The sequence below is a fragment of the Vipera berus genome (assembly GCF_964194415.1).
Source record: "Vipera berus genome assembly, chromosome: 8".
Classification (NCBI taxonomy): domain Eukaryota; kingdom Metazoa; phylum Chordata; class Lepidosauria; order Squamata; family Viperidae; genus Vipera; species Vipera berus.
The window spans coordinates 13,397,341-13,418,038 of NC_138211.1; the positions used below are offsets into that span (position 1 = coordinate 13,397,341).

General features: G+C 40.2%; 1 pseudogene across 1 annotated transcript in view; it reads right to left on the bottom strand.

Moving 5' to 3' along the window:
* LOC308671312 (nucleoplasmin-3-like) overlaps window positions 1–20,698 on the bottom strand; it is a 27,924-nt pseudogene continuing 7,226 nt past the window's right edge. The window contains exons 2-8 of the transcript in view: window positions 8,661–8,752; window positions 8,251–8,379; window positions 7,695–7,777; window positions 6,514–6,633; window positions 5,969–6,062; window positions 2,242–2,354; window positions 1–27 (exon numbers count right to left, since the gene is read on the bottom strand). The product of the transcript in view is annotated as a nucleoplasmin-3-like (transcript). The remainder of the gene's footprint in view (window positions 28–2,241; window positions 2,355–5,968; window positions 6,063–6,513; window positions 6,634–7,694; window positions 7,778–8,250; window positions 8,380–8,660; window positions 8,753–20,698) is intronic.

The window sequence follows — 20,698 nt, forward strand, 5'->3', positions numbered from 1 at the left end:
CTAGGAAATTTGATTCGATGTCTCTGCCTATGGAGAAGAAACCCAAAGGTCACTCACACAACCCACATTACAGGGTTCTTGTTGTGGAGAAAAATAGGAGGAGGATGGAGAATTAGGCATGTTTGGTGCCTTGAATTATTGATAAAAATAATATAGGCAGTATGAAAATAAATAAAGCAGGACTAGAACTCTCAGTCTCCCAGATTCTAGCCTGATGCCTTAATACTACATCAAACTGGATTCTCAGTTAGGATGTTACTCATATCCAAATGGAACTTCATGGTCAGTACACAGAAGAGCATCCATTTTCCATCTCAAAGAAGGCAGCAAAGGAAAAAGCATGCTCTACCAGAGGAAAATCTGGAACTAATCTTGAAAATTTGTTTCCTTGGTCATAGAATAATTTCTATGGCGAACATGGCTGATCCGTGTTTATATTCAATTGCATTCCGCTAAACCAATGCAACCAAATTTACTACTCTTCTTAGGTTTTTTTGTCCCCCCTAAGCAAATGAACATTTTTTGGCAATGGTCTTGAAAACCACCCCCAGCTTTATTTATTAAGAAAGCCTATGGAACCTACACAACATCTAAAGGCCTTTTTTTGGAAATAAAGGGGATGCTGAATACTGATTCATTATTTCTCAGCAAGCTAGCTTCGCCATTGTTTTTAACCCAAAACATATTTTTAACCAAAAACCTAAAGCCAGAAGAAATAGGGAGCCAAGCTATGGCCACCATATTGTATATTCTGTGCTACGCTAACTTCTGTCTTTTCCTTTCAACTAGAAGATGGGGAATTACATGCACTTTTTCTGTCTCCTGATCAGCAATCAGTATGTAAGATGCCCTGTCTTGCTGTTTGCAATGATATCTGTTATGGTTTACTATGTTGAACTAGCACCCTAAGGCCAATTAGAGAGATGCAGCGAGAGGCAGACATTAAGATATTAAAAGGAATAGGATTTATTTATTTAAAAAATGTATATATATATATATATATATATATATATATATATATATATATATATATATACAAATTATTCAAATTGCTAATAAAGAATTTTGGGAGGCTGAGATGATCATTTCGAACTCTTTATGTTCTCATCAGTCAGTCATACCCTTTATCTGAGATTCGAACCTGGGCTGATTATATATTAGGCAGTTCAAAAAGCCTTGACAAATACTTAACACACATTTGCCTTGCCTTCTAGCTAATAAAAGAGAGAAAGAACCTGTGGCTCAGGAAGTTAAAACAACTGCCTAATATATAATCAGCCCAGGTTCGAATCTCAGATAAAGGGTATGACTGACTGATGAGAACATAAAGAGTTCGAAATGATCATCTCAGCCTCCCAAAATTCTTTATTAGCAATTTGAATAATTTGCACAAATAATGAGCTGTCATAGTTGACTATATCCTGTGGATAAGCCTTGAGTCAGGCCAAAACAGGAATGAAAGAGTTAATTAGCAAGGTACATTCAAAAAGCCTTGACAAATACTTAACATATATATATATATATATATATATATATATATATATATATATATATATATATATATATATATATATATATATATATATATATATATATATATATATATATATATATATATATATATATATATATATATATATATATATATATATATATATATATATATATATCCACCTATCTTAAAAACAGGTAATCCTCCACTTAAGACCACAATTGAGCCTAAAGTTTCTGTTGTTAAGTGAGATATTTGTTTAGTTTTGCCCCAATTTACAACCTTTCTTGCCTCAGTTGTTAAGAGAAACACTGCAGTTGATAAGTTAGCAACTCAGTTGTTAAGTGAATCTGATTTCCCCGTTGCCTTGTCAGAAGGTTGCAAAAGGGGATCACATGATCTTGGGACACAGCAATGGTCATCAACAGGAAGCAGTTGTCAAGCATCTGGATTTTGATCACGTGACCATGGGGAAAGGTCATAAGAGTGAAAAACGGTCGTAAGACCCTTTTTTCATGCCATTGTAACTTTGAACAGTCACTAAATGAGCTGTTGTAAAGTCAAGGGCTATCTGTACATCACTCTGGACTCACTGTCAGAACAATACAGGCTGGTAATATTTTAGATTTACTTTTTTTTAAAAAAAGAGGGCAGAAAAGTCTGGAAAAGTAAGAAACGTTATCAATCTATCCACCCACAATGATGGGGGGAAAAAACACCGCACCATCCATAAAATCAACCAAACTCACAGCTGGCATCTCCGGACTTGGTAGTTCTTCTTCATCATCAAAGCCGTTGTTATCAACATCAGCATCGTCTGGAATATCCTCATCCGTCGGCTCGTAGTCGGAGTCATCCTCCACTTGCAGGAAAGAATTGCAAGGCAGTACTAAACATAAGATCCACCACCACTGGGCCCCTTTGAAGAGCATCCCCTCCTTTCCCTTAGCACCCCCCCAAAAAAAGCTCTGGACCACCAGCAAGAGACGTCTGGAAGCAGCTTGCCTAGCGGTGCGCTGGAGGAGGCAGCGCTGGTAAATTCTCCTTTGACCCCCGTTAGCTCAGCCACTGTCCTCAGCACCAACAAGAGTTCTGTGACAGTTAAAATGAATCCATGGGGAGGAACAGCAGAATGGAAGGCAGAGCAGCATGTGATGTCACAAAGGGAGCAAAAGCTACTTTTTTTATATATATAAAAAAATGCTGGGAGGGAAGCAGAGAATAACAGAATAACAGAGTTGGAAGGGACCTTGGAGGTCTTCTAGTCCAACCCCCTGCTCAAGCAGGAGACCCTATACCATTCCAGACAAGTGGCTGTCCAGTCTCTTCTTAAAAGTGATGGAGCACCCACAACTTCTGAAGGCAAGCCATTCCACTGGTTAAGTGTTCTCACTGTCAGAAAGTTTCTCCTTAATTCCAGGTTGCTTCTCTCCTTGATTAGTTTCCGTTGCTTCTCGTCTTGCCTCCTGGTAGTTTGGAAAATAGGTTGACCCTCCTCTTCTTTGTGGCAGCCCCTCAAATATTAGAACACTGCTATCATGTCAGCCCTATTCCTTCTTTTCACTAGACTAGACATACCCAATTTCTGCAACCATTCTGCATATGGTTTAGCCTCCAGGCCCCTAATAAATGGTTCTCCAATCTCTTCTTAGAAACCTCCAGTGTTGGAGCACCTCTACAACTTCTAGACATGGGTCAAAGCTTGTAGTCATTGGCCAAATTACTCTGATTGGATGTTTCATTGGGTTCTGCTTCATAGGAGTAGCCTCAGACGTTAGACACTGAAGCCCAAGAATAAATCTGTGTAAGAGTATCAAGCTTCATGAACTTGAATTTCAAACTATTTATTTTGGACTCATATCTTAAGGGTTGTTTAGGATGCCTTTCTAATCCACTCTTGGTTTTATTCTGCACAGCAGGATCTCTCAATAATAGCTTCAATATTGTTTTAATCCTTTTTATTACATTTTTAATACATAGTCTGTCTTTACCTAGCAACATTTCCAGTTGACCAAATATTACAGTAAATCCATATATAAAAATGCAAGAGTGTTAGTTTTTTTCCCTTTTTAAGACACTTTTTAAATGTCTTCTTTATGTCTTTTTTTTCTTTAAAAAAATATTTTGGTGTTTTATATTTTAACCTTCTTTGAATAAACTAAAAAAAAAATCAGATTTAAAAAAATGCAAGAGTACTTTGTTTTGTTTTACAGGTAAGACTTTATAAATATACCTAACTTGTTCTTTTATATCAATGTGAAAAGGTGCTATTAATGTTTTTATTATTAGTCAATAAGAACAAAATCATGAAAGTACCTAAAATGGAGATCTAAGTAAAGTTGGAAAAAAAATTAACATATAAATTGAAACCGGTTGAGGAAGAGAAAAAAAGATTGATTTCTGGATGGTGTGATATGTGGGTATTGCTTGTAAAATGTTACATTTTTTCATCCTTTTAAATATTACAGTTTGTACAGCTGTTAACATTTAATAACTAAAAATCTGAGCATGTAGGTCAGGGGTGTCAAACTCAATTTCACTGAGGGCCGCATCAGCATTGCGGTTGCCCTCAAGGGGCTGGGTGGGTGTGGCCAGGGTGGGTGTGGCCTACTGGGTGGGCGTGGCTAGAGTGCGTATGGCCTACTGGGTGGGCGTGGCCAGCTCTACATCATTCGTATCAAGGGTGCCTATGGGGGCCTGGGCAGGAATGGGACAGATCTGAGGGTCTCTGGCAGAAGGAGGGTCTCTGGGCCAGGGCCAAGGCAGTGGGGGCCGTTCCCTCACTGTTTCCAGGATGGCTTCGCGGGCCGCATGAAACCACTTCGCGGGCCGGATCTGGCTCCCGGGCTTGTGTTTGACATGTCTGATGTAGGTCCTTTTCCTTAGCAATAAAAGACATTAAGTTTCAATACCTTTTTGATTATTGGTTTAGCTATGCACAGCTTTCATTAGGAAAGTTTAAAAGTGGTTCGTAAACAGGATAAAGAATAAAATATCCCACTTCTGTTGAAAAGGGAGAGAGAAAAACAACAACAGATGCCTGCAAGAAAGTAAGTTAAATAATGATTTTTACATTTTCCATTTTTCTCTCTTTAAAAAAAAATCAAAGTTAGCTGAAGAAATTAGACCACATAGGGAATGTTTAATCATCCTTTCATACTCGTTAAATTCAGCATGCCTGTATTTATTTGTCAGTTAGGGTGAAGAAGCAGCTTACAAAGAGATTTTTTTAAAAAATGAAAAAGCCCAAACTTTGGAAAAGATTAGACACCTCTTGTCCAATTGATAATTTCACTTCAATTGATAATCTTCTCTTCCCTCACCCACCCCCAAGAAAACCTCTGCTTTCTTTGTAAAAAAAATGATAACAAAAATATAATATTTCACGACACAATTACATTTTATAACCCTTCATAGAATACTTACCAGCCTTCCCAATTTTTTGTCTAGACCAAAACGTCAATAATAACTTTCTTGTGATGATGGGATTGTTCCACTTGAGGAGCATCGCTCAGGTTGGGGAAGTTTGATATGTATGATTTTAAAAACCCATCATAGATTCATATATTAATGATGTCAATCACACTTCGATTTCCCAATCCGTTCCTTTATTGGTATCTGGAGGCAATATGGAGCTACTGCCAATATCACATTTAGCAACAATTCACTGACAGCAAGAACTGCATGGTGTTTTAACTGCTGCTACATATACTGTCTGAAGATACAAACATATTTTCCCCATACCTTGTATATTTTTATATGAAATAAAAAAACCCATTAATTCCTGGTTGTTATCTAGGTATATAGATTCATTCATCTATATGTAAAAAAGATGTTGAGATTCTAGAAAGAGTACAGAGAAGAACAACAAAGATGATTAGGGGACTGGAGGCTCAAAGATGCAAGGAACGGTTGCTGAAACTGGGTGTCCAGTTTAATGAAGAGAAAGACAAGGGGGTGACATGATAGCAGTCTTCCAATATCTCAGGGGCTGCCACAAAGAAAAGGTGGTCAAGCTATTCTCCAAAGCACCTGAAGGCAGGACAAGAGGCAACAGATGGAAACTAGTCAGAGAAGCACCCTAGAACTAAGGAGAAACTTCCTGACAGTTAGAACAATTAATCTGTGGAACACCCTGCCTCCAGAAGCTGTGAATGCTCCAACACTGGAAGTTTTTAAGAAGAGACTGGACAGCCATTTGTCTGAAATAGTACAGGGTTTCCTGCCTGAGCAGGGGGTTGGACTAGAAGACCTCCAAGGTCCCTTCCAACTTTTATTATTATTATTATTATTATTATTATTATTATTATTATTATTATTATTATTATTATTATTATTATTATTATTATTTCGTGATGGTTTGGCAAATGAATTTCTATATACAACTCCAGGTCACACCTCCTGATCTAATTATCTAGTCACTACTTCCCCGTCGCTTCTTACGCATGCACTTTAAGAGCCATGGCTTCTACTTACAGATCAGGTGCTGCCCGTTGAGATATACTGGACCCGTTCCTGATTTTAGGATAAAAGAAACGGGGGGAAGCAATTCAAAGCCATCAAGACAGACCTGTTATATATCGGGGGGGAAAACAGATGCCGTGTTTTAGAATGCTGCTCTTCTCATTCTCCTACAATATGTGCAGGATGAATATATTGTATGTTTTCATGTACACTGAGAATTTCTGCACTGGAGACAAATTCCTTTGGTGTCCAATTACACTTGGTCAATAAGGTATCCTGCTCTGCCCTGCTCTATTCAACTCCTCTACATTATTAGCTAGGACATGTCCAAATAATTTTATATCAGATGTTGCCTAGTCGATAGTTTCCTAATGCACTTTAAGATATGAATACCTAGAAAATTACCTCTCTCAGGCATGTCCAATTTGTTAGCTAGGAAGATTTCTGAACCTTTGTAAAGCATACACAGATATAAATTAAAATAGCACCCCCTATTTAATATAAATTAGAAATAGCATAAGACAACCCACCCCCCCTCGCCTGCCTCTATTCATTACCATTGGTAAGACAGAATGTTTCAATGATACAATCGGTACTGGCTCAGGAACACTGGCCATATTTCTTGATTCGACAGCCACCACATGGGTCTCATCATCAGCATCTTCACCCAGGACCACCTTGAGCAGTAAGAAACAAAAAACAACCAGTGGCCTTTTCTAAGTATTTACGCAGAATCCTTTACTGACCTTCATACAGGGCTGAATCTAAAGCAGGGTCTTCAAACTTGGCCCTTTTATAACTTGTGGACTTCAACTCCCAGAATTCTGGGAGTTGAAGTCCACAAGTCATAAAAGGGCCAAGTTTGAAGACCCTTGATCTATTCTAAAGCCTTCACAAACCTTCCTGAACATCTGCGTCTATACCCTTCTCCAGTGTGTGTAGAACAGGGAACATTTTGAAAAACAGAGGTATTGTTTTTTAAGGCATTGTGGGGCCGCCCGCAAACATTGTTGGATTGTAGCTCCCATAATTTTTGGCAATTGGCTATGTTGGCTGGAGAGCGTAGGAACTGGTATCTATGAAAATCTAGAAGGGCACATATTCCCCAACATTAGTTTATGAAAAAGAATGCTTTCCAGAAAAATGTGAGGAAATATGTCTAGAGGTTGCAACAATATTGGAAAGTTACAGTTGGAAATCTTGATGTTCTCCAAGCTTGGTTATTTTCTTGCAGCTGTTTTATTGTCCGTATATAAACAGTCTGGGTAGATTCTCAGTCATCCAAGTCATAGCTCTCTCAAAGGTGCTTTTTCAAAAGGCAACTGGACTTTATTTACTTTTCCTTGAAGACCTTTTGCTTCTCATCAAAGAAGCTTCTTCAGTTCTTTCCAGAAAGCACCATTGGGGCAACAATGAACTGGATGACTGAAAATCTTCATAGACATCCAACAAGCTTCATCGGTTCTGGCAGGATGGTGGGGGCTGTGGAGAGATTAGTTCTGACAGGATTGGGGGGGCAGAGTTGGAAGGATCCTATTTCTTTGCTGTCATCTGGTCTTAGCACTCTTCTTGAGAGCTCTTGAGGCCACTCGGGGGGGTTATCTGATCCCAGAGCTGTGGTATTAACACTGATGACGTTACCTAGTCAGGTAATGAAATGGCTGCAAGCAAACACCCAAGCTCAGAGAGCATCAACTTCAGCCTTGTCCTACAGAGATTTTTTTCTATTGAAACTTACTGTCCTCAAATATACCAAGTGTTCTAATAAGTCATCATCTTCTTTCACAACACATCTCCGGGTGGTGTCATTCAATTCACAGCCTATACAGAGATACCAGTAAAGCATATGGAAAACAGAAAAAAAAGAAAGAAAAATAGAAAAGGATAACATTTGTCAATTTGTCTTTTTAAGAGATGGAGTTTTGCCACCCAATTACTGAAGTCATTGTACAATTGTACAATCTCTCTCTAATATTTTGCAGTCTTCCAGAGTTCTTACAATTCGGTAAATTGCCAAAGGGAGATATGAGATATTATGAAATTATTCAAGCTACTTTATCTCTTGGGGGGGGGGAAGAGGTGAGAAATTGCACCCACCAGCATTTGTTTGCTGCATTTCTACAGTGTAATCTACGATGATCGGAGATGCTCCAAATGGATATTAGCCAGGAAGGGATTTGCCAGTCTAATCTAATAGCTTGGTTACCAATAATTTCAATTTGTTTAAAAAAAAGCCCCAATATTTAATAATAAAAGGATTTCATTTTAATAGCCGCCCCTCAAATACATCTTACCCCAAAACACAGACACGTGATTTCCTTCATTAAAAGATGAATCTGAATTTGAGGAAAATGAGGTCATCTTGTTTAGGTGAATCTAGAATAAGAAGGGCCAACAATGTTCAAGGAGGAGGAGGAGGAGATTTGAAAATATCAGAATATGATGAGTTTTCCCCAATCGATTGCCCCCCAGATAGGTTGAGAGTCAAACTTTCAGAAATCCAGGAGAATTTAAGAACTGTAACCCCCACATATCTGGAGAGAAACAGGTCGATTAATGTTATCCACCTTTCCGCTATTCATTCTCCATTTTGGGCACATAACCACGTGTGCAGAGCTTGAAAGACCTTGACTGAAGTGCCTCTTCAAAATGCTTTGATGTTTGAGCAAAGTAGGTCCCTGGCTTGCTCAAAAGGCCTATTCACCAAAGTGACAGGCTGATTGAGGCAGACTGACCCTCACCCAAGGCACCCAGAAGACAGAGGGCCTCTCATCAGAGCAACATTGCTTTGCATATCTGTAGCACGTATTTTCAACGTATTGGGCATTCCATTTTCAGGTCTGCTTATTCTTCTTGCAGAATAATAGCCGTATTATAACATCAGCTTCACACGCGGCACTCAAAACATTATCAGATGTAGATTCAAGTCCACTTAGACAGGGCACTGAGCCTTCTGGTGTTCCATTAATGCCACTGTTGGACACTTACCATGACATTTCTGCCTTCTGCTATATGGCTTGAGGTTTAGGCTAATAGGAATCTTCCATTGGGAAACAGCTTGTGTTGCTCAAAAATAGACTTTCCTAGGACAGTTTCTGCAGCTGCTGGAGAGAATGCCCAGTTCACCAGCCTCCCACTGGGGATGGATGGCATGTGAAGGGGTTATCATACAGAATTGACTTGGCAGGAGATACTGTATGCCACCAAGGGAAAGCAGGCAAGAGTTTTTGCAATTTACTTTTGGTTTGGTTTTGTGGTGTGAAATTGAGTGGTGACCCTCCCAGTTATTGCCTAATAGCTACCCAGTGATTGCTTGACCAGCAACTGGCAAACGGTAATTGCGAATCTGCAGCACTGGCTGAGAGCTGACAATTAAAGACCCTAGTATGCACTTGCTTCATTTCCTGCGTGAAATTGGAAAGCTTGGCTGTAGGAAAGTCATCTGGAGGCAAAGAGCCATGGTTTATATAACCTGGCTCATCCATAAGCCATTCTTTGGTGCATTCATCACAGTGGATAAAAGCAGAAACTGTTCTCTGTGACAATGAATGGATTCAAAGGGTTTCTAAGCCAGAATCAGCAAACCACATTGTATCAGTATGAATCCAGTCTGTGCCTATCACTTTTAACCTAGATGTTTGCTTGCTTGTTTTAATTCATAAGTGGACATCAACACCAAAGGAGTACAAACTGAATGCTTGTATTTGCTACCTTAAAAACAGTATATACCTTAAAAGGGTATAGTAAGGATCACTACTGTTCACATAGTTGATTAGTAGCTGCATTCAGCCAAAAAGCTGAATACCTCTAGTTTTAAACTTGGCTTTCTGGGAGACAGAAAGTTATACAAAACCAATCCAGTTCATATATTTAAGAATCAGTTTGTTACCTAATCACACTATGCCATTAAGCATGGTACTGAATTCACCCACTTTGTGGATTCTCAAAACACCTTGAACTGTGAATCAAATAACTGAGTACTTAGGACATGTCAAGATACAATCACACACTTAAACCAAATTAGCACTAATCCAGCTTAACATGTCCAGATGCAGCCTGATTTCATCTACCAAAGCATATTATATGATCCTGGTGCTGTGTTAATTCAGTAATGAGGTAATCAAATAAACCAATTAAATGTATTGCAAGACTATAGTCAGTGAGTAGCAATGACAAGAACAGGAGTGTCTTAAAGTGACTAGACATATACTTAATATTCTACTAATGACCAATATTTTGGTTATTAGTAGCATATTACCATGTTTTGAAATAGAAGGGATATCATAGTTACAGAGGTAAAGTTTTCACCTTATTTTTCACAGCATGGTTATTTTCTAAATTGTTTTCAGAGGAGGATTAAAACAAATCCTCTTTAAAGGAGATTGCAGCAAAAGTGCAGTCTGTATTTTGCATGACAACCTACAACTAAACGTTTAGTGTATTCAGCTCCTTTTTCTAGATTCACACCGCACACTGAACTATGAACTGTGCAGAAATTGGAAATGTTCAGTATGGGTTCAGTATGTCATATGAACACAGCTAGAGGCCAAGCAAAATCTTACAGAAAGTTACTTAAGGTCTAGGCACACAGTGCAGAAAAATAAGATGCTTTTAAACCTAAGCAAGTATGAGTTTAGGATGTTAATTGTATGCATGCTGTCACTCTTAACATACACAGGCCCTGAATTGCTAAACAAATCCAAACACAAATACAATCATAGCTCTTCACCAAATTGTGCATTGAATATATTCCTAGTATTATCTCACAGAATAACATCTTTGGATGGGATTGACACATAAAACAAACCAAGCTACAACAAACATACACCCAGCATTTTAGAAAACCACACACTTCACAATGTATCAGCCATAGCAAGCTACTTACAGAATTAATGGAGCACTAAAAACTTGGAAAGTTCATGCAAACAGCTTTTGTGCTCCACCTTTTATCTGTTCTAAGATGTGGGGCCACACCCCAGGTGCTAGAGGCCTGTAGCTTTAAATTCCCCCTCCACAGAGTTGTGTAACTTTACTTCCTCTTGTTTACTTAGAATCAGTAGCATGAATGAAAGTGTCTGCTTAAAATGTGCTTGGCTTACAAGTTAATCTCTGTTTGCCAGAGTCTGGCTCTATGATTGTCAGGATGAGCCTCATTTGCTTGCCATTTCATGCAAGTTTCTCTGTGCCCAGTTGGAAAGCTGGGTGCTATTAAACTGCAATTCCCAGGAATCTCAACTGGCATAGCTAATTGTGGAGGTATCTGTGCCGTGTAGTTCAGAAGCATCTACTGTCATCAGGTGTCCTGTTCTTCTGAAGAATGCATTGATTTCAAGGGTTGGTGAAAGTTAGAAAAAAGTGAATGTGTTTTTACTGGGAAGGTTTTTTTATTCTCCCGTGAACCAATATGCTAGATTACTTTGCAACTGTGCCTTTTATTGAAGGAGGGATTCTCTGATCTGACTAATATTTCAAGCTGGCCCTGATTTATATAGCATGTGGTGTAGACATTTTAACTCTTACACATTAATCCTAGGTGTGTTTGTTTGGAAAATCAAAGCACACATGAGTGAACACTGTAGAGAGAGACATGTGAAGGTTTAAAACATTTCTTGGTGGTAATCATTTATATTTAAGGCTGAATAAGAGCTAGTTTGGTGTAGAGCAGGGGTGTCAAACTCAATTTCATTGAGGGCCGCATCAGCATTGCGGTTGCCCTCAGGGGGCCAGGTGGGTATGGCCAGGGTGGGCGTGGCCTACTGGGTGGGCGTGGCCTACTGGGTGGGCGTGGCTAGAGTGCGTATGGCTTACTGGGTGGGCTTACTACATTGTTCGCATCAAGGGTGCCTATGGGGGCCTGGGCAGGGGTGGGACAGATCTGAGGGTCTCTGGCAGAAGGAGGGTCTCAGGGCCAAGGCAGTGGGGGCCGTTCCCTCACTGTTTCCAGGATGGCTTCGCAGGCCGCATGAAACCACATCGCGGGCCGGATCCGGCCCCCGGGCCTTGTGTTTGACATGTCTGGTGTAGAGGTTAAGGCATCACTCTAGAAACTAGGACTATATGAGTTTGGGACAAAAAGCCACCTAAGTGACCTTGGGCCTGCCAATTTTTTTCAGCCCTAGGAAGAAGGTAATGGCAAACTACTTCTGAAAAACTTTGCAAGAAAAACTACATGGAATTGTTCAGATAGTCTCCAGGAATGAACACAATTGAATGGAAAAGAGGAGGGGGGGAACCCACTTCTGACTGGTTATTAACGAACTACAATTCCCAACAACTCACTACAGTTCATTCTGGCTCCGGGTGCTGGGAATTATAGTTCAACACAGCTGCCAAGGTCAGGGGTTAGTAAAAAGCAAATGTTCAACCAGTCTTCACGTTCTTAGGTTTGCAGAGGGAGCACACAAAAAGCAGCTATTGCATCTTTTTCTTCCAGTAACATGAATGACAACTCGGTCCAGCAGAGGGCAGCAAGAGACAACTTGTAATTGAGTCTTCAAGCTAGAGCAGCTTTCCCAATTAAAGTCAGCCAAAGGAAGCGAATCTTTTGGGTTTTTTTATACTTGGGAGAAAACTAAAAGAAAATAGAGTTCTGGTCTTATAAATGAGGCTGAAATAGAAAAACCTGCTTCAATTCCAGGATTTAACGCTGACAACAAATTAAATAAATTGTTTTTTTGTCAGATGTGGGCAACCAACTGAAGCCTTGAATGTCGGCAGTAAATCTAGCTTGTCAGATTTCATCAACACTTAAGGAAAGTGTATAATCATTTGAAGGGCTGCGTGTCATGGATAGTCTATGTTGTTTACATTGTCTATCTTGTCCATGATGCTACAAGAAGCCTTTGCCCTAATACATTTGTTTTTAAAGTTCTGCAAGATTTTTGTTTTGTTATTAAGGTTGCAGATGTCTGAAGATGCAGCCCTATACATTTGGCTATAGTGATTCTCAGTCAGACAAGTCATGGCTGCTTCACATGTGTTCTTTCAAAAGGCAACTGGACTTTCCTTGGTTCTTCCTTGATGTTTCGCTTCTCCTCCAAGAAGCTTCTTCAGTCCACCCAGCCTTCAGTGCATCCTTTAAAAACAAAGACAAAACAGGTGGGGGAAAAAAGACCTGTTCTGTCCACTACTGGAGACTGCCACAGCCCTCAACTTGTGCTCACCCCAATTCCATATAATTAAAAGTGAAGGAGCTGGACTATAGCTGGTAGTTCTTCATTTGTACTGCTTATCGCTACAACTTTCATAAACATATTGCTATCTGAGCTATTTTGGCCTTATTTTACAATAGCTTTCTCTAATTAAATGCCTTCTGGACATTTTGGACTACATTCCTCTCCATGTTGGCTAGAGCTAAATAGAATCATGATGGATAACTAAACCAGGTCTATTTGCAAGGCTGCAGCTGCATTTTTGTAAAAAAAAGGTTTAATTCGTAACATGGTTATTTGATTTTGGCTTAGTGTTTTATCCGAGACCAATAATTATGCTCGAGAACCAAAGGTCTGTGCTCAAGCATGTTGTGTGAACTCAGCCATAATTATTTCAATGTTGTACAGGTTTTGTGCAATGAGTAAACCAAGTCAACATCTAGGTTGCATATCTGCTAAGACCTCATTAATCACAGTTTGCTGGGTTTAAACAACCAAGGAAACTTCATACCATCCAAATAATAGCTTATCATCAATCAAGAGTCTGAACCGACTTCTGAAATTCTATTTTCAGAGTTTGACATCACTGAAACTTGGTTGGGATCAATGTCTTGAACAGGCAAAATATTGCCAATAAACCAGCTTGAACACAATGAAACAATGGATTTTCACACATTGGATCATCATGATCATCCACTTATTAAATTGGGGGGGGAGGGGAAACAATGGAGGCTGCCTAAGATATACACAGAATATCCTGGGTAATTGTTCCCCAGATGTATACATATATATGAACATTTAGAAATGGAGAAGGAAGGAAATGGGGGAAAGGATGTGAAGCTCTACTTTAGCTGGCTTCAAAGTTCTGGCTTTTGAGGTAGATAATCCATACAGGAAACAGAGCTGGTCTGGAAAATTACTGACGTCTTCATGGTCCCTGGACCAATGGTCAAAACAAATGATTCTTTTATGGCTCAGTTTGAATGTTCATGGATTCAGGTGAGCATTCACAGTCATACTTCAGTAGGATTCGTTGTAACTCATTTAACTGAGGGGCCTGGAGTTAGAAATGCAAGTTATATTTGAGGGTGATGCTTTACTTTGCAGCAAGGTGGCTTCCTATTATCCTTTAAAAAATAACAGATCCGAACAATGAAATACTGTTGATTCCAACAGGGTCCGAGATTTTCTTCAAAATTATTACCCAATCATTAAGTGGACTTGGTGAAGACTGTATCTGGCACCTTCTGCATTTAGGAACAGGGGTGTGCAAACTACTCTTTAAAGGAGAATACTTGTAGCTCAAGGTTCAGATGAGAGGTCCTTGGTGCTTTCTGAGATTGCTGTCTTGCAAGGAAGCAACCAAGCTCAGAGCACACCAAGGACCCCTCAAGCTTCTTTCAGTGAAGCAGGATTGTTGGTTGGGGTGCAATGTGTTGTCCATTTAACAACAGGCAAGCTAATCCATGAACACGAACATGCAGATATTTGCAGGGGTCTAAATCCAACTCCTAATGATGAGAGGCCTTTTAAAAAAAACACTTTAAGATGCACTATGCAGGTTGAACTTCTGCCAGACATGTGGGTATTGAAGACAAAGGAGCTCTGCTAGAAAAAAAAATGGCAACAAAATTCCTTTTCTATTTTCTTCTCATGAAGAACCAAGAATTTGGGATATTCTTTTGTCCATGTGTCTGATTTCAGGACAAAAAGAACTCTTAGAGATATGTTTCCGGATTCCTTTTAAGCCATATCAAAGGCAATCTTGGAAAAGATCCCCCTTTTCTTTATTTTACCATCAAAGCAGGGGAAGAAGGAGGGCTGAGGCCTCAGGTGGAACTCATGTTTCACTGTGCAGAAAATGCCAAGTTCGGTCTCTAGCGTCTGCAGATAGCAAGAGAAAGGAAACCTGCCTGGAATCTTGGAATAATGCTGCCTGTTGTGGCTGGACTAATGTACTTGCTTAAATTAAGTTTCCCATCAGGCCTTGCTTATTGACCACACTACAATGGATGAATGGCTGCAGAAGTCGATGGAGTTAACAGAGATGGCTAAATGGACTGCTTTGATTAAAGGGGAAAAAACACAATTGCTTTTGTTTCAACTTGACAACCACTTCTGGACTTTATGCTTGAGGTGGAAAAAAAATGAAGCTTTGATTTTGGGTTTTACTGATTAGATAGGCTTGTTGTTATAAAACTGGCTGCTTTATATTAACTTCGTAAAAGTAAAAAGCTGAGCTTTGATGCTATTATCTTACTCTACTGCACCAAAAGGAGTTGGAAGTCAAGGCCTTTTCTTTCTTCTCCCCTTTTCCCTACTCCAGGGGTAGGCAACCTTGGCTCTTTTATGACTCGTGGACTTCAACTCCCAGAATTCCTGAGTCAGCTATGCTGGCTCAGGAATTCTGGGAGTTGAAGTCCACGAGTCATAAAAGAGCCAAGGTTGACCTACCCCTGCCCTACACCTTTCCTTTCCTTCTCCTCCCCTTACTTTCTCACTATTTTCTTCAGGTTTTTTTTTTTGAATTTTATATTATAAACTAATTTAAAAAGTGTTAAAAGATATCGACCATGCTGATTAGGACCAGTGTTGGACAAACAGTGCCTCATCTCTACCTTGTTTATATTTGCCTTCTCACAGAGATGCAACTGTTTTCAAGAGTATCCTCAACCATTTTCAACCCTCTGAAATCCTGTAGCTATTCTTGAGGATGTCTATGGAGATTTTCAATCATCCAGGTCATGGTGCTTTTCCTAAAAGGTGAGTGGACTTTCCTGCTTCCCCCCCCCCCCGCTTTCCTTTGGAAACATTTTACTTCTCATCCAAAAGAAGCAAAGAAGCTACTTGGATGAGAAGCGAAACATTTTCAAAGGAAAAACAAACAAGGAAGTCCAATTGCCTTTTGGAAAAAGCACCTTTGAGATAGTTTGAGGATGCCATTTCTGTTTTGCTGTGCTTTATTCCAGGGTGATATTAAAGTGCATTTTGAAATACCTGAGTCAGTTTCATACTTGTCAAGTACCTAATCATGTAGTGGCCTACTGTTAGATGACTAACAAAGGGCTTATACACTCTTAGTGACAGCACCATTTAAAAACCTGGCAGGAACTTTAAATGCTCACGAGAGGGCAGGATTTGGTTACAGGAAGACTGCATAGTAGCTAGCATGGGACTGGCATAATATAAATAATAGGTTAGCTGTGAAAATTCAGGGAATTCAAAATAATGTTTCTGTCCCTCCTACACCAACAGATCCACCTCTAGGACACCTACCTTGTTCACTTCTTCTGAATCTACAGGGTCTGCAGCTGATCCCAACTGGAAACATGAAAAAGAGCTGAAGTGGGACTAAGAGTTGCTGCTTCCCCCCTCTCCCCCCCCCCCACAAATTCGGAAGAGCCAAAGATGACCAGAATAATGTGAAATCAGTGAGTATTATCTGAGAAACCAAACAGGCTTAGCCAAAAATTAAGACATGAGGCCACCAGAGCAGAGATTTGGTTGCCCTGAATGAAAGGAGAAATAAAGAAATAATTTCTATGTAGGGTGGGAAAGGTTTGCCACTGACCAGCAATTTCATCAAAGTCTGAAGGGCCTCAAACACACCAAATTAGTCTCCCAGTGATAAACAATCTGAGGCTTAAGTTTCACGAAGGCAAATATGCACACAGGTCAGGAATCAATCAGAAAGTGTGCAAAACTGGTTCTTCCGAGCTTCTCAGTAGATGACGGAAACAACGTTTTCTTGTTTTCTCCCTTTCACAAGTGAACAAATCAAGCCAAAAACAGCAATTGAAGAAGTGACCCACACTTGACTTTAACTCATTCTGGATAAATGTTGACATACCTGTGGAGACACCAAATCAGGGAGCCAAGAAAGGAAGGAGAAATCCAGTTCTCCAAAGGCAGTATGCCAAAGGAGCACAAGTCAACAGAAATCTCAGCCACAAAGTGCAGGCATTCGTTAAGGACCAATAAAGACTAAATATCCAGGAAGGACCTATTACTTTTTATTCCAAAATCTGCACCTGGAGCGAGAAAAGAGGAAAAGAAGAACAGTTAATCCAGTCTCAATCTCTCCCCAACATTTATTTGCTTATTCTAATGTATATTCTGTTGTTCCGTTAAACATCGCTATTATTTAAGATTAATTAAAAAAAGTGAGCCAGTTTGGGTAGTGGTTAAGGCATTTTCCTAGAAACCAGGAAACTGTGAATTCTAGTTCTACCTTAGGCATGAAGCCAGCTGGGTGACCTTGGGCCGGACCTTCTCTCTCAGTGTAGGAAGAAGGCAGCAAAGGTAAGCTGCTTCTGAAATCTTGTCAAGAAAACTGAAGGGACTTATTCTTGTGTGTCTAATCACACCTGGTCAAATAAACCTATTCTATTCTATTCTGTTCTGCTCTGCTCTGCTCTGTTCTGTTCTGTTCTGTTCTGTTCTGTTCTGTTCTGTTCTGTTCTGTTCTACTCTACACCATTCCATTCCATTCCATTCCATTCCATTCCATTCCATTCCATTCCATTCCATTCCATTCTATTCTATTCTATTCTATTCTATTCTATTCTATTCTATTCTATTCTATTCTATTCTATTCTATTCTATTCTATTCTATTCTATTCTATTCCATTCCATTCCATTCCATTCCATTCCATTCCATTTTATTTGCTATTCTATTCTATTCCATTCCATTCCATTCCATTTTCTCTTCTGTTCTGTTCCATTCTATTTCACTCCACTCCACTCCATTCTACTCGACTCTATTCCTCTTTTGTTATATTGATTTACTATATTACTATGCCTGTTAAAAGAAAAGAATATAAACTGTTCAAAGTTCCCCTGGAAAGGAATGGCATATAAAGTCTAGTAAATAAATTTAAACAGAAGCAAACATTTCTCTTCTGCCAGTTTCTAATAAGCTAGGGAGACAATCAGAGGAGTAACTTTTCTGTGCTTGTTAAGAAATCTGATTTAATCCTTTTTCTCCTGCATGTTTTCTGGTTGGAAAAGTTCCTTCTTGGCCCCCTTCCAACTGTTAAAAAAAAGAACATGGGATACTTTTTCTGAGCAGAGACATGCAATTGAAGAGGACAGTTTTGTGAAATAAATGCGAGAAAGGGAAGTAATTAAACAATCTTCTCTGCTTTCCCTTCTCCTCAGGTCATTTTTCCATCCAGGCAGGCAGATGTGCCAAACATGAGTGTTGGGATCTAGTAAATCAATTAGTAAAATTCCAAGGAGAAGGAACATGCAGAAGGATTGCCTTCGGAAAGACAAATCATGGCAAAGACAGGTAATTCCTCTTGGAAAGGCATTTCACAACTTTGGATCTATGTGAGAGAAAGTTTGGCTTCTGGAAGAAATTTATTTAGCTTAGACATGTCATGAGATCCCCGTAAAGGAATACTTCCATATATGTGGACAATCCCTCATGCCATTTTGTGTGAGTGACACTCCCTGGATCATGTGTGGTCAACCAACCAGTCTGAAAAGGGACACCCTTCTTAGCTGTTTGGATGGGGATAGGATCCTGAATGAACAAAATGGACATTTTTTTCCTACTAGATATCAGTCAGGAAGGGCAGCTTGGAGAAATCCTTCTTGTCCTTGGGATAACTAGATTAGATACTCCTCTTGTGACCTGGTAATGAAACATTCAGAAACCAACCCACAAGCTCGGAGCACGAACCTTCGCCCTCATCCTCCTCTTGTTTCTAATCCTCTGAAGGTGTCCCCCAAAACTGAATTGATGTGTTATCCATTCACTCCCATCATAATGGAATCCCATTGCTATCCTGCCTCTGTGCAATGGGAAGCAGCAATAACCTTGAGGAACAGGCGGAAGAACTACATCCAAGACCACAGTCAGAAAATAGAAATGTGAATCCAAAGCAAAATTGTAACTCAAGGAAGAGTTTCAGTCTTGACCCTCTCTACTATCCTGAAAATAAAGGAGTGGGGGGGGAGGGAAGAAGCGTGCTCAGATCTACAAGTTTCTGTTACTGTAATCTTGTAATAAAAGTTGTCTTAGCAGTCACAGCTTTGGCTTCCTAACCTACGGAAATCTGCCTCAAAGGATTGACATTCTGTTGCATCTGTTCTGAGTCAACTGCCTTGGTTTTCCTCACAGGCTCTTCAGTTGTCCCCTGTCAATTGTCAGCAGCCCAGAAGATCCACCAATCAAGGCTTTGCAGCAGAAATGGGTGAGTCTCATTTCCACCTTCTTCCTGTCTCATTTGTCTGCCCTACTTGGGCATTTCCCAAGTTAAAATAAGATAACAGGAGGGAAGGAACAGGCGCAGGGAGAAAGGGGGCAGACCCTGTCATGAATGAAACTAGCTTGGATCTGTGGATTCTTCTGTGTAGAACCAGCATGTCGAAACCGGTGAGTTCTTGGGCAAAGAGATTCCTGCAAGTAGTCCTTTTTTCCAGTTATGACGGAGACGAAAAAGCAACTTTGTGACCAATCCTCACATTTAGGACCTTCACAGGTCCAGAAAGCAAAAGAAAGCTGAGGTAAGATCACAAGCACCGTTGTGGCTTCACTTAGCAACTGCTTCCATGATGACCAAATTATCAGTTCCAGGGGTTGTCACTGAATGGGGACTATCTATACTTCAAGAAGTGGTGGATTGAAATTGACGATAAGAGGGAAAGCACTATTTTCATTATTTTCATGGAGACTGTAGTGTGGAAAGGTGCAAACTGACTCCTTACCTCCTTCCCAGGTAAAAGAGGGAAAGTGTGTTGTCTTCTCCTGGCCTCTTGGAAGCCTAGGGAGAAGTGGGTGTCAAAAGCAGAAAGGATAGAAGGAAAAAAATGAGCATGGAAAGAAGCAAAATGTAGGGGAGGGGCACTTGCTGATGAGCAGAGAAGCAGGTCCATCTAGCCCAGGGGTGTCAAACTCGCAACGTCACGTGACGTATTGTGACTTTTTTGCCATTGCCAGCAATGGGATGGGCGCGGTTTCGCTACGATGCATCCAGCCCATGGGCTGACAGTTTGATACCCCTGATCTAGCCTAACATTCCCCAAGAACATCACACTCATTAGGATCCTCTTACTTCATCTTCAAATTAAAATGTGATAAAGCATAGGTAAAGGTAAAGGTTCCCCCGCACATGCATACTAGTTGTTTCCAACTCTAGGGGCCGGTGCTCATCTCCGTTTCAAAGCCGAAGAGCCAGCGCTTGTCCGAGGACATCTCCATGGTCATGTGGCTGGCATGACTAGATGCCAAAGGCGCACGGAACGCTGTTACCTTCCCACCGTAGTGGTCCCTATTTTTCTACTTGCGTTTTTACGTGCTTTCGAACTGCTAGGTTGGCAGAAGCTGGGATGAGTAACAGGCGCTCACTCTGTTAAGCGGCACTTGGGATTCGACCCGCCAAACTGCCGACCTTCTGATCGACAGGCTCAGCATCCTAACCCACTGAGCCACCGCGTCCCTTTTTTGATAAAGCATAACAGATGTTAAATATTGACCTGGTCCATCAAGGAAATGGTAATAAGGAGAAGATTCTACTTTAATATCAGGAGAGCCAATAACATCTTAATGGTTCATGAGCTAGGGTGCAGCCAAGGGCTGTCA